Source organism: Bubalus bubalis, chromosome 15, assembly GCF_019923935.1.
Source record: "Bubalus bubalis isolate 160015118507 breed Murrah chromosome 15, NDDB_SH_1, whole genome shotgun sequence".
Classification (NCBI taxonomy): Eukaryota; Metazoa; Chordata; class Mammalia; order Artiodactyla; family Bovidae; genus Bubalus; species Bubalus bubalis.
The window spans coordinates 70,881,033-70,896,270 of record NC_059171.1 but is presented as its reverse complement, the minus strand read 5'-3'; the positions used below and the strand labels follow the sequence as shown (position 1 = coordinate 70,896,270).

General features: G+C 41.5%; 1 long non-coding RNA gene across 3 annotated transcripts in view; it reads left to right on the top strand.

Moving 5' to 3' along the window:
- Positions 1-1,463: 1,463 nt before the first annotated feature.
- Positions 1,464-15,238, top strand: part of LOC123329509 — a 33,238-nt gene continuing 19,463 nt past the window's right edge. The window contains exons 1-3 of one of the 3 annotated variants that reach the window (XR_006545079.1): positions 1,465-1,924; positions 5,391-5,566; positions 7,795-7,856. This is a non-coding gene — a long non-coding RNA (uncharacterized LOC123329509). Of the gene's footprint in view, positions 1,925-5,390; positions 5,567-7,762; positions 7,857-15,238 lie in introns of those variants that run through there. The other 2 variants (XR_006545078.1, XR_006640053.1) reach the window with 2 other exon arrangements.

Here is a 15,238-nt window from a genome sequence, read left to right as displayed (position 1 = left end):
GGAGATAACTGGATTCAGGATGCACAGCCAGCAACAAACAACCAGAGGGCCTCTGCATTCTTTTATTCATGAGAATCTTGGTTTACACTCCCAAGGCTGGGCTGGGCAGAGGGAAAGTGAACACAAGACCTTACACAGCTAACAGGGCTGACAAGCCAGCTTAGTATAGGGCAAGTAAGTCTAGTCCTTTCTTCAGAACCAAAATTCTGCTTCGTGACTACAGGATAACAGAATACAAACAAACCTTCAGAGCAATCAGGACAAGAATTGGATGTACAAAGTAGGGGAGGAAATGTCTTTTCTAAAAGACAAGATAAGAGTAAGAAGTTCTCTTCTTTGAATAGTGCTTTGTAATCAACAAAGGGCTTCCCAGGTGGCTCAGTGGTAAGGAATCTGCCTGCAATGCAGGAGATGGGGGTTTGATCCCTGGGTCGGGAAGATCCCCTGGAGAAAGGAAAGGCAACCCACTCCAGTATTCTTGCCTGGAGAATGCCATGGACAGAGGAGCCTGGTGGACTATAGTCCATGGGGCTGCAAAAGAGTTGGACACGACTTAGCAAGTAAACAACAAATCAACAAAATGTAATTGCACAATGGAGAGAGAGGGTAACAGCCAGAAACCCTATGGTTAGATTGCTGTGTTCTCATGCAGCTCTTCCCAATTATAAGCTGAATGAGCCTGGGCAAGATGTTTAAACTTCTGTTGTCTTACTTTTCTAGGGATGAGAAATCCTCCCACTATGTTCCTATTAGAACTTTTGTAAGGATTAAATAGGGCTTCCCAGGTAGCACTAATGGTAAAGAATATGCCTGCCAATGTAGGAGACGCAAGAGACTTGAGTTTGATCCCTGGGTTGGGAGGATTCCCCTGGGGTAGGAAAGGGCAACCCATTGTAGTATTCTTATCTGTGAAATTCCGTGGACAGAGGAGGCTGGTGAGTTACAGTCCATGGGATCTCAGAGAGTCGGACACGATTGAGAAAGGATTAAAAAAGATCCCACATAAGAAGTGTTGAGAGACTGTCTGCTACCTGGAAATGCCATACAAATGTGCTTGCTATTATTATTTCAGTTGTTCTTTACAAATGGCCAGCAGAGTAGAGTAGATATTACTGAAACTGGGTAATCATTGCTGCTACTGCTAAGTCGCTTCAGTTGTGTCCAACTCTGTGCGACCCCATAGACGTCAGCCACCAGGCTCCCCCATCTCTGGGATTCTCCGGCAAGAATACTGGAGTGGGTTGCCATTTCCTTCTCCAATGCATGAAAGTGAAAAGTGGAAGTGAAGTTGCTAAGTCGTGCCCCACTCTTAGCAACCCCATGGATTGCAGCCTACCAGGCTCCTCTGTCCATGGGATTTTCCAGGCAAGAGTACTGGAGTGGGTTGCCATGGTAATCATTAGCCAAATCCATTTCACCTGCCTTCCCTCATCAAGGTTGAGTGAAAACTACCAAAACTTTGCATGCCTTTCAAGCAGCACGGTAGCCTAAACAATAAGATGTTTGCCTGAGTTTTCCAGGCACTTGGAGTCAGCTGTGTCTGGTTTAGGCTAAGTTGGTTAAGACTGGGCATGTGCAAGTCTCAACTCCTTGACCTTTTGATTTCAGAGGGCCTCAGGTCAAGCTAAGCGCCTTGGTTTATTAAAGGCTCTCCCGATACCTTTGACTGCCTTGCTGCATTTTTCCTTATCGCATAAATGCCACAAGCACCTTGCCTTCTGGGAAGTGGATCTGGAGTCCTTCTGTCTCCTTGATTGGCTGCCTTTGTCAAAAACCCTCCCTTAACTGCAAACGTCGGCATCTCAGCAATTTAGCTTGATGTGAGTCAGGAAAAATGAACCTGCTTCAGTAGCATTACCTCTGTTGGAAAAATGGAAGCTCAAAGTGATTAAGTTTAAAAGTGTACCAGTAGTTAGTGGTAGAGGTAAGTTAAAACTTAGCTCCAGTGCTTTTCTTCTCTCTTTCTCTCTCTCCTTTTTTTTTTTTTTTTTTTTTTTTTTTTGCTGACTCACCGTGAGGCTTGCAGAATCTTAGTTCCCCCAATCAGGGATTGAACCTAGGCCTCATCAATGAAAGTGACGAGGCCTAACCACTGGATGACCAGGTAATTTCTCAGTTAATTCACTCATTGTGAATTGAGCCCTTACCCTATGTGCGAGCTACACTGTTGAGGACTCAGAGATATAACTTGATGTAGGTATTTCCTCAGAAGTATCGGAGGCTTATGCTTACTGCCTGATACAAGCAAAGCTGGAAGAGATTTGGTGGTATGAATGGGTAAGCTTTCAATAGCAGGCCTTCACTACTAAGCCATGGTTTTGCAATGTTTAAGTGATGGAACCACTAGAAATCATGAAATTTTGCTCTTCTTTGGGAAACACTGTGAATTCTTGAGCTGTTCCGTGAATGAAGGAGACACACTATCAAATTCACACTCTACTCGGAAAGTTCAGTGGTAAAATTTCAGGCTCAGGAGGAGTTGAACTCTCCTGATTCAAAGCCCGTGCCATCTCTTACTGGCTATTTGACCTAGAGTCAATTAATTACCCTTTCTGAGTCTACAGTTCTTTTATTATTTTTTTTTATCAGTTTTATTTATTTTAAAAATTTTATTGGAATATAGTTGCTTTACAATGTTGTGTTAGTTTCTACGGTACAGCAAAATGAATCAGTTATCAGTATACATATATTCTCTCTTTTTTGTATTTCCTTTCCATTTAGCTCACCACAGAGCACTGAGTTGAGTCATGGTGCTATACAGCAACTTCTCATTAGTTATCTATCTTATACATAATATCAATAATGTATGTGTCAATCCCAATCTCCCAGATCATCCCAACACCCCTCCCGTGCCCCATTCCCCACTTGGTGTCCATATGTTTGTTCTTTTAAATGGGGATATGGCTCCGACCTCCCCTTAGAGATAATGAGATAATGCAGCTTCACCCAGTCTTATTTAAGCCTTATATCCTCTTTCCCAAAAATCCTGATTGTCTTCCTGCAGATAGCCTGCAAGACCCTGACATAGAAAATGACTCTGCTTTTTGATTTTTAAAATGTTTGTTCTAAATTTTCTCTTGTGGCCATTCCTGAGGTTGGAGGGCAGCCAATAACGTGGTGTGTGATTGTGACGGCAACTCGCCCCTGCCCAGTCATGGGTGAAAGCAGCTGGCATTTATAAATCTTTGGGGCCTGTTACTGAGTGTATTCTAAAATCAGCTGTCTAATGGAAGTTTAAAAAGTGCTTATTTAAAGCTTGTGTTGTGTACTCCGTCACATCCTACTCTCTTCAGCCCCATGGACTGTAACCCCCCAGGTTTTTCTGTCTATGGAATTCTCCAGGCAAGAATATTGGAGTGGGGTGCCATTTACTACTCCAGGGGATCTTCCTGACTCAGGGATTGAACCTGTGACTCTAGTGTCTCCCGCATTGGCAGGCAGATTCTTTACCTCTTGTGCCACCTGGGGAGCCCATTTAATGCTTATTGTGTGTTAAATGGGGCTTCCCTGGTGGCTCAGTCAGTAAAGAATCTGTTAGAGTCACTGAGGAAACAGGTGATTAAGGCAGATAAGGCCCACTCTCTTGTATAACATATTTTAGTGGAATGACATGTAACAAACCCATAAACAAATAATAATTTAAAGCAGTAATATATGCTCTGAAGTCTGGAAAATAACAGTGCTATGATAGCTACTACTACTGAATTGGTAATAGTACTCATGATTATAGCCAGCAAGAGAGAACTGAGTATCTAATAGGCAGCAGTGTGATTGCTCTTCTTTCACTTATCACGTCTTTTTTTTTTTTTTAAGGAGCACCTTTTTCGCATTTCTTACATTAGTTTTATGGGGTTATGGTTTGGAAAACCTTCATTTCCAGCAAACAGTCTTCAAGTGTAGCTTTCAGTGTGCCTGCCCCTAACATTTGCAGGGCCCTGGATAAGAGTACAAATAGTGGCCCACATACCACGTGTCTAAATATTTAAGGGTTACAAATCAAGCTAATAAACTTTCAAATCTATCCTCCTAGCTTGACAAATACAATGTCATAACAATGTGCAAAGCCAGGTTTGGATTTCGAACTCTCAGAGCCTTGGGTTTTTGTGCAGGAAAGTGGTGGCCTGGGGAGAACTGGCTCCTGAGAACCACATTCTTTCTCAGCCCTGAAGCAGTAAGAGGCTTTGCTTGAAAGATATGGACCGCAACCCACACCCACAAACACCTATCACTTGAGTACCTCTTGGCATGCCCCTTAAAAAGTCTGGACCAGAAATTCCAGAGTTCTTGGTACCCAGCAAACAAAGAAACATGAAGTACAGATAGAATGACTAATTATCCTTTAAGTTACTTCCAACCCTGACATTTCATGATTTGGTTTTTAGTGCTGGAATTTGGATGATCTGAAACGTGCAAAATATTAATATTATGCTCTGCATGTGCACAATATTTTGTCTAGGAAGAAGTGTGCCTTGTGGAAAATTCTTAACAGTGGCATAGGGAACACAGCATTGGGATCTATTGTATAGACATGTCTTGTCATTAATATTCATTGATCTCAAAAGGCCCTAGAATCCAAACAAATGTCAAATCTCAGAGCAGGTAAGAGTAACCAAGGTCAGAATTATGGGCAAAATATTTCCCTTCCTTGGACTTCAGTTTTACTTGTGAAAATACTAAGCTTTGGATTCCAAGTTCCTGTTAGCACATTTTTATAATTTTATATGTGATCTTCAAAAGCTTTCCCCTTGAATAGGAAGCAAGGGTGTTTAGTAAGAAGAAGGATCTCAACAATGAGATGTTTACCAAGAGCAATAATTGTGAATTATGTTACAGTTCTCTTAAAGCCTATGTAAAAGGTTGAATGCATTATCTCATTGAATTTTTCATTCCTAGCCTGTGATGCTGGTATCGTTTCCTTCACTTGCCACTAAAGAAAATGAAACTGAGAGAAGATAAGTGAATTACCCACAATCTTTCAGCCTCTGAGTGACAGGGCCAGGTCACAAATCCGTGTACAACCTTTAAAGTGGGTCAGCAGGTTTTCAAACCTTTGCATTGGGGAAAGGTGCTCTTGTAGGTGTGAAATCCACTCTTTCTGAAGGAAGAAGGGGATAAAAAGCAGCAAGCATAAGCATGTCTCTTATGAGTCATTAGTCAACTTCAGGCGGACCTCTATTTCAGAAGGAAAATCATTATTGCAGTTGCTACCAGGCTGATACACACAAGATGTACATGCCCTCCACGCTGTAGCCCTGTCTCACTTGGCCCTGGACACTCAGCCTCTGAAATAATGCAGCCAATGGGACACTTTCCTGGCACATATGTTGTAAAATGCATAAAGGCTGAGAACGCGTTTCCGAGCACTGCTTCTCTTTCCATCTCTTAAACAGATCGTGTGCACAGTCTGGTCAGTTGCCTGCAGCATTCTAGCTGCTGCGCTGGGAAAGGCTGAGCCTCCATGGAGAAAAAGAGGCTCCATTGTATAGAACACTCTCCCACACGCAAGCTCCAAGAGACTTCATGCCAGGCAGAGGACACAGGATATGCTGATAATCAAGTGTCCAAGGTGAGTGGTGAAAATGGAAGAGGGGAGGTGGTGTATGTAAAACTACACATGCAAACCATTACAAAGAAGCACACCTAAATGTAGATTCACTGGAATGAATCAAATGAAAGTAAGTTGAAACAAGAGAACAGTGCTAAATTCACCAAATGGAAACACATTTTGGGGACAAGATCTTGCTTGTGTTAACCCACCGACTGTTGTGGCCAATGATGTATCTGGCCACCAATACGCTGTTCTCACTTGGGCTGGGATTTCAGTCTCTGTTGCTTTCTTTAATGTCTGTATGACTGTGGGTTGGCTAATTAAACTTTAAAATCTCTTTTGTTTGGAAAATGGGGGTAATTATACATACTACTCAGGGTTTTTTGTTGTTGTTGTTGTTGACAAGTGTGTTATACTTTCTATCCAAACTGGTTTAGGTCAGCCTTTGGAAAATAGATGTTTATCTTATCTCTAGTAGCTGCTGTAATCAGAATCGCCATTTTCATTAATTTTTATTTCCAACATCCATGCTTAACAAAATGATCCCACTAAATGTTGAGTGCACTTGTTAAATTTTAAATCAAATTTAATGGGGCAGAATTTACATACAATAAAACACTCAGTTCAGGTGTAAAGTTCAGTGACTTTTGATAATTCTATACCTTCTTGTAATCACCACTACCATCAAAATAAGGAGAACTCTCATGCTAAGATGTCCTCTGCTGACTCTTTGTGATCAGTGGCCCTCAACCTCTAGCCCACGCAATTACTGATCTGCTTCCTGTTACCGTGTGTATTGCACACTGTTTGTTTCTTGCCTTTTCACACACTTTGGGTTTTTATTTGCTCTTCTATATCCAGCTTTTTAATGTGTGAATTTAGGTGATTGACTTTACCATTTACTTTTCCTGCTTTAACCACATCTCAAAAATTGATATGTTTTAATTTTCATTCAGTTTGAAATACCTTATCATTTCTCTCTTTGTTTCTTCTTCAAATGGTTTCTTTAGCAATGTATTATTGATTTCATACACATGTGGGCAATTTTGAGTTATCTTGCTATCTTCTGATAATTTTAGTTTTAGTTCTATTGTGATCAAAGAGCATGCTCAGCTTTATTTCAGTTGTTTAAAATTTGAGACTTCTTTTATGGCTAAGGACATCATAGTAAAAGTGAATATTCTCTTAAGAAGGCAGATCTCACGTTAACTTTTCTTACCACAATAAACTTGAAAAAAATTAGAAAATGTCATTTGTATTTACCCATGTATTTACCATATTTGGCACTCTACAGTCTTTTGTGTTGATACAACTTTCCTTTTAATATCATTTCCATTCTTCCTTTAATTTTTATTTTTTGTATACTGTATCTATTAGCAAATTCTTGCAGCCTTTGTATGTCTAAAAGTCTTTATTTTTACCTAAGTTTTGAAAAGTGTTTTTTCTGGAGATAGAAAAGTGTTTTTCTTTTAGCACTTTTAAGACTGTAAGCCATTTTCTCTGGTTTACATAGTGCTAAACATTCTTATCTCTTACCTTTACTTCTAGTCCTCTGTAAATAATAACTTTTTTCTATAGAAGACTTTGAGATATTATTATTAGTTTTTAGAATTTGGTTATTATCACCAATTTTCTTTATTTCTGTCCCCCCTTTTCTGTGTTTTCTCTCGTATTTTTGGGTAAATAAAGTACAAAATCCTTAGCTAATCATACAAAATCCTTCCACATCTAGTCCCTGGTGACCTCAACTTTATGGCTTATAACTCCTCTGCCCTGAACTAATGTGCTCTCATACCTCCCAAGTCTCCACAACATTTTATAACTTCATTTATTCTATTCATCATTTTTTCAACCTACTGCACTGGAAGTTTTCTGGCTTTTCCAGATAGGTTTTCCAGTCTTATTGCCTGCTGTATGCCTAGGACACTCTTCTGTATGGGCTACATTAATGGGATTCTTTGCTTCTTTTCATCTGCTTGAGAAGAGATCACGAGTAGGAGATGCGATGGATTGAATTTGTTTCCCTAATATTTGTATGTTGAAGCTCAAACTCTTAATGTGAAGTTAAATTTGAAGATAGGCTTTTAGAGGGTAATTAAGGTCAGTTTTCATTCCAATCCCAAAGAAAGGCAATGCCAAAGAATGCGCAAACTATCGCACAATTGCACTCATCTCACACGCTAGTAAAGTAATGCTCAAAATTCCCCAAGCCAGGCTTCAGCAATTCATGAACTGTGAACTTCCAGATGTTCAAGCTGGTTTTAGAAAAGGCAGAGAAACCAGAGGTCAAATTGCCAACATCCACTGGATCATGGAAAAAGGAAGAAAGTTCCAGAAAAACATCTATTTCTGCTTTATTGACTATGACAAAGCCTTTGACTGTGTGGATCACAATAAACTGTGGGAAATTCTGAAAGAGATGGGAATACCAGACCACCTGACCTGCCTCTTGAGAAACCTGTATGCAGGTCAGGAAGCAACAGTTAGAACTGGACATGGAACAACAGACTGGTTCCAAATAGGAAAAGGAGTACGTCAAGGCTGTATATTGTCACCCTGCTTATTTAACTTCTATGCAGAGTACATCATGAGAAACACTGGACTGGAAGAAGCAGAAGCTGGAATCAAGATTGCCGGGAGAAATATCAATAACCTCAGATATGCAGATGACAACACCCTTATGGCAGAAAGTGAAGAGGAACTAAAAAGCCTCTTGATGAAAGTGAAAGAGGAGAGTGAAAAAGTTGGCTTAAAGCTCAACATTCAGAAAACTCAGATCATGGCATCTGGTCCCATCACTTCATGAGAAATAGATGGGGAAGCAGTGGAAACAGTGTCAGACTTTATTTTTTGGGGCTCCAAGATCACTGCAGATGGTGACTGCAGCCATGAAATTAAAAGACCCTTACTCCTTGGAAGGAAAGTTATGACCAACCTAGATAGCATATTCAAAAACAGAGACATTACTTTGCCAACAAATGTGTGTCTAGTCAAGGCTATGGTTTTTCCAGTAGTCATATATGGATGTGAGAGTTGGACTGTGAAGAAGGCTGAGCACCAAAGAATTGATGCTTTTGAACTGTGGTGTTGGAGAAGACTCTTGAGAGTCCCTTGGACTGCAAGAAGATTCAACCAGTCCATTCTAAAGGAGATCAGTCCTGGGTGTTCTTTGGAAGGAATGATGCTAAAGCTGAAACTCCAGTACTTTGGCCACCTCATGCGAAGAGTTGACTCATTGGTAAAGACTCTGATGCTGGGAGGGATTGGGGACAGGAGGAGAAGGAGACGACACAGGATGATATGGCTGGATGGCATCACTGACTCAATGGATGTGAGCTTGAGTGAACTCTGGGAGTTGGTGATGGACAGGGAGGCCTGGCGTGCTGCGATTCATGGGTTTGCAAAGAGTCGGACACGAGTGAATGACTGAACTGAACTGAAGCCTAAATTATATCATAAGGGTGGGGTCCTAATTAGGCAGAAATGGTGGCCATATAAGAAGACAGTTTGCTTTATCCATGTACATGCAAGGAGGAAAGCTGTTGTGGGGACCTGTAAGGTGACCACCTGCAAACTAGGGAAGGAGCTGTCTCACCAGACACTGACCTTGCTCACACCTTGATATTGGACTTCCAGTATCTAGAACTGTGAGAAAAAAGATTTCAGTTGTTTGTCACTCAGTCTATGGTATTTTCCAAGTAGCCTCAGCAAACGAGTAAAAGAGCTGACTAAAACTGCTGCTGCTGCTAATTTGCTTCAGTCGTATCCAACTCTGTGCGACCCCATAGATGGCAGCCCACCAGACTCCACCGTCCCTGGGATTCTCCAGGCAAGAACACTGGATTTGGTTGCCATTTCCTTGTCCAATGCATGAAAGTGAAAAATGAAAGTAAAGTCGCTCAGTCGTGTCTGACTCTTCGAGACCCCAAGGGCTGCAGCCCATCAGGCTCCTAGGCCATTGGGATTTTCCAGGCAAGAGTACTGGAGTGGGGTGCCATTGCCTTCTCTATGACTAACACTAACGGTATAAAATACATCCTTGGAAGGAAACACATGTTTGATTCAAACGCCAAAACTGAAAGACTCTGTGTGTGTGTATGTGAGTATGTGTACATACTTGGCACACTAGAGAATATTATGATAAACAAGACAGACATGCCTCTTGATGTCTTATAGTTCATGGTCCAGTGGAAATACAGTCAGATGTTTGTGAATTTTCCTCACTTGGTTCACCTTGTATATATTTATGGGAATCTGTAAAGAGGAGTTAGAAGGTGGTTAACAGAAATTTCTGAGTTTCACCAATAGAACTACCATTTACTGTACAATTTCCTCAGCTATAAAATGGATTAATGAGATCATATATAGTCATTGAACACATAATTATTGAGTGTTTGCAAATGCCAACTAAAAGATATAGAATACTGAACAGAAACTGAAATGTCATTTCTCATAATTTATAATCTAATCAGGTAATATAGTAACTGAAGTATATTAGAACCTCAAATTTTACTTATATTACCTTTATAAATGTTGTTTCTAATGACATACATGTGTGTCTCCCTCTGTCCTTGTAAATCGAAGCTTCCACTCTATTAATCCTCATGGTCATAGACTGTTTTAGTTACTTCTGTACTCTGATAGTCTGGTGCAGTCTCTGGTGTGTTCTTAGTGAATAAATGAATGAATTAAAGTATTTTAATAAGCACTGTTATTCTATGGGCTATTTTCATGGGTAATTCTATGGATACCCACATGTAAAGCTTTTCCCCAAACTATTGCCAAGTGAACCAGATATGTTTATTACTTTTTTTGAGTGCATGGCTTTGTTTTAAACCTTTAGTCATTGTTCAGAACTCTAATTCAAATGATGAGAATTGCCTGAGGGATCAAGGGAGGTTAAAATTAGTAAATATGTAGGATCCAGTCTATTACCTGATACATAGAATAAGTTCCATTCAGAGAACTAAGATCACGGCATCCAACTCAATATTCAGAAAACTCAACATTCAGAAAAGATTTCAAAAACTTAGCATTAAGATCCAGTTCAGCATTCAGAAAACTAAGATCATGGCATCTTATCCTATCACTTTATGGAAAATAGATGGGGAAACAATGGAAACAGTGACAGACTTTATTTTTGGGGAGCTTGAAAATCACTGCAGTTGGTGACTGCAGCCATGAAATGAAAAGACGCTTGCTCCTTGGAAGAAAAGCTATGACCAACCTAGGCAGCATATTAAAATACAGAGACATTACTTTGCCAACAAAGATCCATCTAGTCAAAGCTATGATTTTTCCAGTAGTCATGTATGGATGTGAGAGTTGGACTCTAAATAAGGTCAAATGCTTAAGAATTGATGCTTTTGAACTATGGTGTTGGAGAAGGCTCCTTAGAGTCCCTTGGACTGCAAGGAGATCAAACCAGTTAATCCTCAAGGAAATCAGTCCTGAATATTCATTGGAAGAACTGATGCTGAAGCTGAAACTCCAATACTTTGGCCACCTGATGTGAGCAATGACTCATTGGAAAAGACCCTGATGCTGGGAAAGATTGAAGGCAGTAGGAGAAGGGGACGACAGAGGATGAGGTGGTTGGATGGCATCACTGACTCGATGGACATGAGTTTGAGTAAACTCTGGGAGTTGTTGATGGACAGGGAGTCCTGGTGTGCTGCAGTCTATGGGGTCACAGAGCTGGACATGAATGAGCAACTGAACTGAACAAGCTCTATAAATGCTTGATGAATAGAATCTGAATAAGAAACTGTCATTTAGAACCTATGTATAGTGTCCGTCCCCCTTAGCTTTGTGGTCAGGCAAGGTTAACTGTCTAAGTTCATCAGATATAGGGGCTTCCCTGGTGGCTCAGCTGATAAAGAATCCACCTATAATGTGATCCCTGAATTGGGCAGATCCCCTGGAGAAGGGAAAGTCTACCCACTCCAGTATGTGGGCCTGGAGAATTCCAGGGACTGTACAGTCCATAGGATTGCAAAGAATTGGACACGACTGTGTGAGTTTCACTTTCACATCAGATATAGTAGGAGCAGGACTAAGGACCAGATACCTTGATCTCCATCCCTTATCAAGCACACTAGTGAAGGAAAGCTATTGCCTCGTTAGAATATCAGCAGGAAATTAGGCATTGTAAAATCTGCATACAATCCTATAGAAGCATGTGATACTGGGAAAGTCTTAGTTACTAAGCTTCGAAAATGAGCATCCTTGCTAAACAAACGCCAACAGTAGTGGAGGAGATCGTGTGGCTCAACCTCAGAAGCTTTGGACCACAGACATTCCTCGACTTACGGTGTTTTGACTTAGGGTTTTTTTTTTTTTTTTTGACTTTATGGTGGTGGGAATGTGATACCCATTCAGTAGAAACTGTACTTAATATTTTGAAACTTGATTTACCGTGCACCTTTCCCCTCCTACCCCTGCCACCGGGCTAGCTATTTGCTATTTTATACTCCAGTGTTGCTGGGTGGTGGCAAAGAACTATAGCTCCCAGCCAGTCCCACAATCAGCCAGGAGGGTAAACAACTGGTGCGTTGACAAGCATCCTGCACCCAACAGCCATTCTGTTTTCCTTTCAGTATGGTATTCATTCAATTACATGAGATACTCAGCACTTTAAACTTTGTGTTAGTTTTGCCCAGTTGTAGGCTAACACAACATGAGCATGTATAAGGTAAGCTAGGCTAAGCTGAAATGCCCTTTGACCTCGGATATTTTCAACTTATAGTGGGTGTATCAGGATGTAGCCCATTGTAGATCAAAGAAGCTCTGTATTGTTTTCCTTGTGAGGCTTTGGCCCAAGTCTTCAGAATCAGAATATGGATCCTAGAGTAAAGCACATCAGGGTCCCTGGCTCATTAAGTTACTGTTTAACAAGGACATGTAGCTTATCTTTTCTAAGCCTGGGTTGCCTTTTGCATGATAGGGAACCTACTCCTTTCTCACGATGTTGTACAAGTACAGGATTTAGAGAAATTTCTTAGTAAATGGTAATGACTCCACTTACTGGCCTCCAGGCAAAAGATAGGGCTGGGATTATGTTTAGACAGGTAGGCAGTTCCACATAATAGCTAAGATTAAGAGTCATACAGTTGTGGGTTTGAATGCTAGTTCTGCCATTTGCAACTTTGTGACTTGGGGAAGTGACTTGGCCTCTCCATAGATGTCAGAATCGGCCAGTTATACTGCTGGAGTGCATATCATGATGCCTTTCCCAGATCCCTTTTCAGTAATGACAGAGAAAATGAAAGTGAAAGTCACTCGGTTGTGTCCGACTCTTCGCGACCCCATGGACTATACAGTCCATGGAATTCTCCAGGCCAGAATACTGGAATAGGTAGCTGTTCCCTTCTCCAGGGGATCTTCCCAACCCAGGGATCAAACCCAGGTCTCCCTCATTGCAGGTGGATTCTTTATCAGCTGAGCCACAAGGGAAGCCCAAGAGAACTGATTTTTCCAATTGCTGGGGGTAGTCCTAGCTGCTGACTCTCAGCTCAAGTCCTCCACAGGAGTTACCCTTGGTGAGAGATCCTCACCCAGCATCACAACTCCCTCCTTGGGCAGTTTTTATTTGTGACTCATTGCTTTCAGGACATAAAGTCTCAGCCCCTGTCTCCAGCTTGCGATAACTATAAGAGGCCAGTGTAGCTTCAGAGCTCCCCATGGAGCCACTTGAGCCCTGTGGGGACCATCATGTAGCCCATCTTCTGTTACTGCCTGATTCTGGTTCTTTCTCTTTCCCCATGGGTGTTTATTCTGATAGCATTTCCCAGTACAATGTTCTGTAATGCCAGTCTCAGATACTCTTTCCACAGGAAAACAGTCTGCAGATCAGATCAGTTGCTCAGTCGTGTCCGACTCTTTGCGACCCCATGAATTGCAGCACGCCAGGCCTCCCTGTCCATCACCAACTCCCGGAGTTCACTCAGACTCATGTCCATCGAGTCAGTGATGCCATCCAGCCATCTCATCCTCTGTCGTCCCCTTCTCCTCTTGCCCCCAATCCCTCCCAGCATCAGAGTCTTTTCCAATGAGTCAACTCTCCGCATGAGGTGGCCAAAGTACTGGAGTTTCAGCTTTAGCATCATTCCTTCCAAAGAAATCCCAGGGCTAATCTCCTTCAGAATGGACTGGTTGGATATCCTTGAAGCCCAAGGGACTCTCAAGAGTCTTCTCCAACACCACAGTTCAAAAGCATCAATTCTTCGGCACTCAGCCTTCTTCACAGTCCAACTCTCACATCCATACAGGACCACAGGAAAAACCATAGCCTTGACTAGACGAACCTTTGTTAGCAAAGTAATGTCTTTGCTTTTGAATATGCTATCTAGGTTGGTCGTAACTTTCCTCCCAAGGAGTAAGTGTCTTTTAATTTCATGGCTGCAGTCACCATCTGCAGTGATTTTGGAGCCCAGAAAAATAAAGTCTGACATTGTTTCCACTGTTTCTCCATCTATTTCCCATGAAGTGATGGGACCGGACGCCATGATCTTCGTTTTCCGAATGTTGAGCTTTAGGCCAACTTTTTCACTCTCTACTTTCACTTTCATCAAGAGGCTTTTTAGTTCCTCTTCACTTTCTGCCATAAGGTGTCATCTGCATATCTGAGGTTATTGATATTTCTCCCAGCAATCTTGATTCCAGCTTGTGTTTCTTCCAGTCCAGCGTTTCTCATGATGTGCAACAGACATGCAAATAACCAAAACCCCCAAGTCTCAATGACTAAGTGTTTATCTACACAGTTCAGCTCTTCTCCACATGGTCACTTGGTGATTTAGACTGATGAAGGCTCTGTTGATGCCCTGTAGCTTCTGAAACAAGCAGACTCTTTAGCTGAAAGTCCCTGCCACAGCTGGGAGAGCATCATTGGCTCCTATAGGCATTGATGTGAAAGAGACCTGTGTCTCTTCCATACGCACCCTGGGCAGACCCTGAGAATGAATGTAGTCACCAAGTCAAGTTGGAAAAATGGCTAAGAGCATTTCGGTAGTCAGGTTGGAATTGAAATTGTGGAGCAAATTTTCAACAAGGAAGACTGTTGAAGAGTGACAGATGTTATAAATTGATGGAAGCAAAGGCTCAGGACAATATTTTCCTTTTCCTTTTTACATTTTTGCCACATTCACCAATTTCTATAATATGTTACTGAATTTTGCTGTACTAGTAGGTTTATAGACACACTTGTTGAAAGAAAAATCTTTATATTAAAAAAGCATGATAAAAGGAAGATGAGAATTATTCTTTGGAGGCCTGACATAATATATCAGTTCAGTTCAGTCACTCAGGTGTGTCCAACTCTTTGCAACCCCATGGACTGCAGCACACCAGGCTTCCCTGTCCATCACCAACTCCTGGAGCTTGTTGAAATTCATGTCCGTTGAGTTGGTGATGCCATCCTCTGTTGTCCCAAATGTACCATTTCATCCTCTGTTGTCCCCTTCTCCTCCTGCCTTCAATCTTTCCCAGCATCAGAGTCTTGTCTAATGAGTCAATTCTTCACATCAGGTGGCCAAAGTATTGGAACTTCAGCATCAGTCCTTCCAATGAATAGTCAGGATCGTTTTCCTTTAGGTTTGACTGGCTTGATCTCTTTGCAGTCCAAGGGACTCTCAATAGCCTTCTCCACCACCACCACCACCACCAGTTTAAAAACATTAATTCTTTGGCACT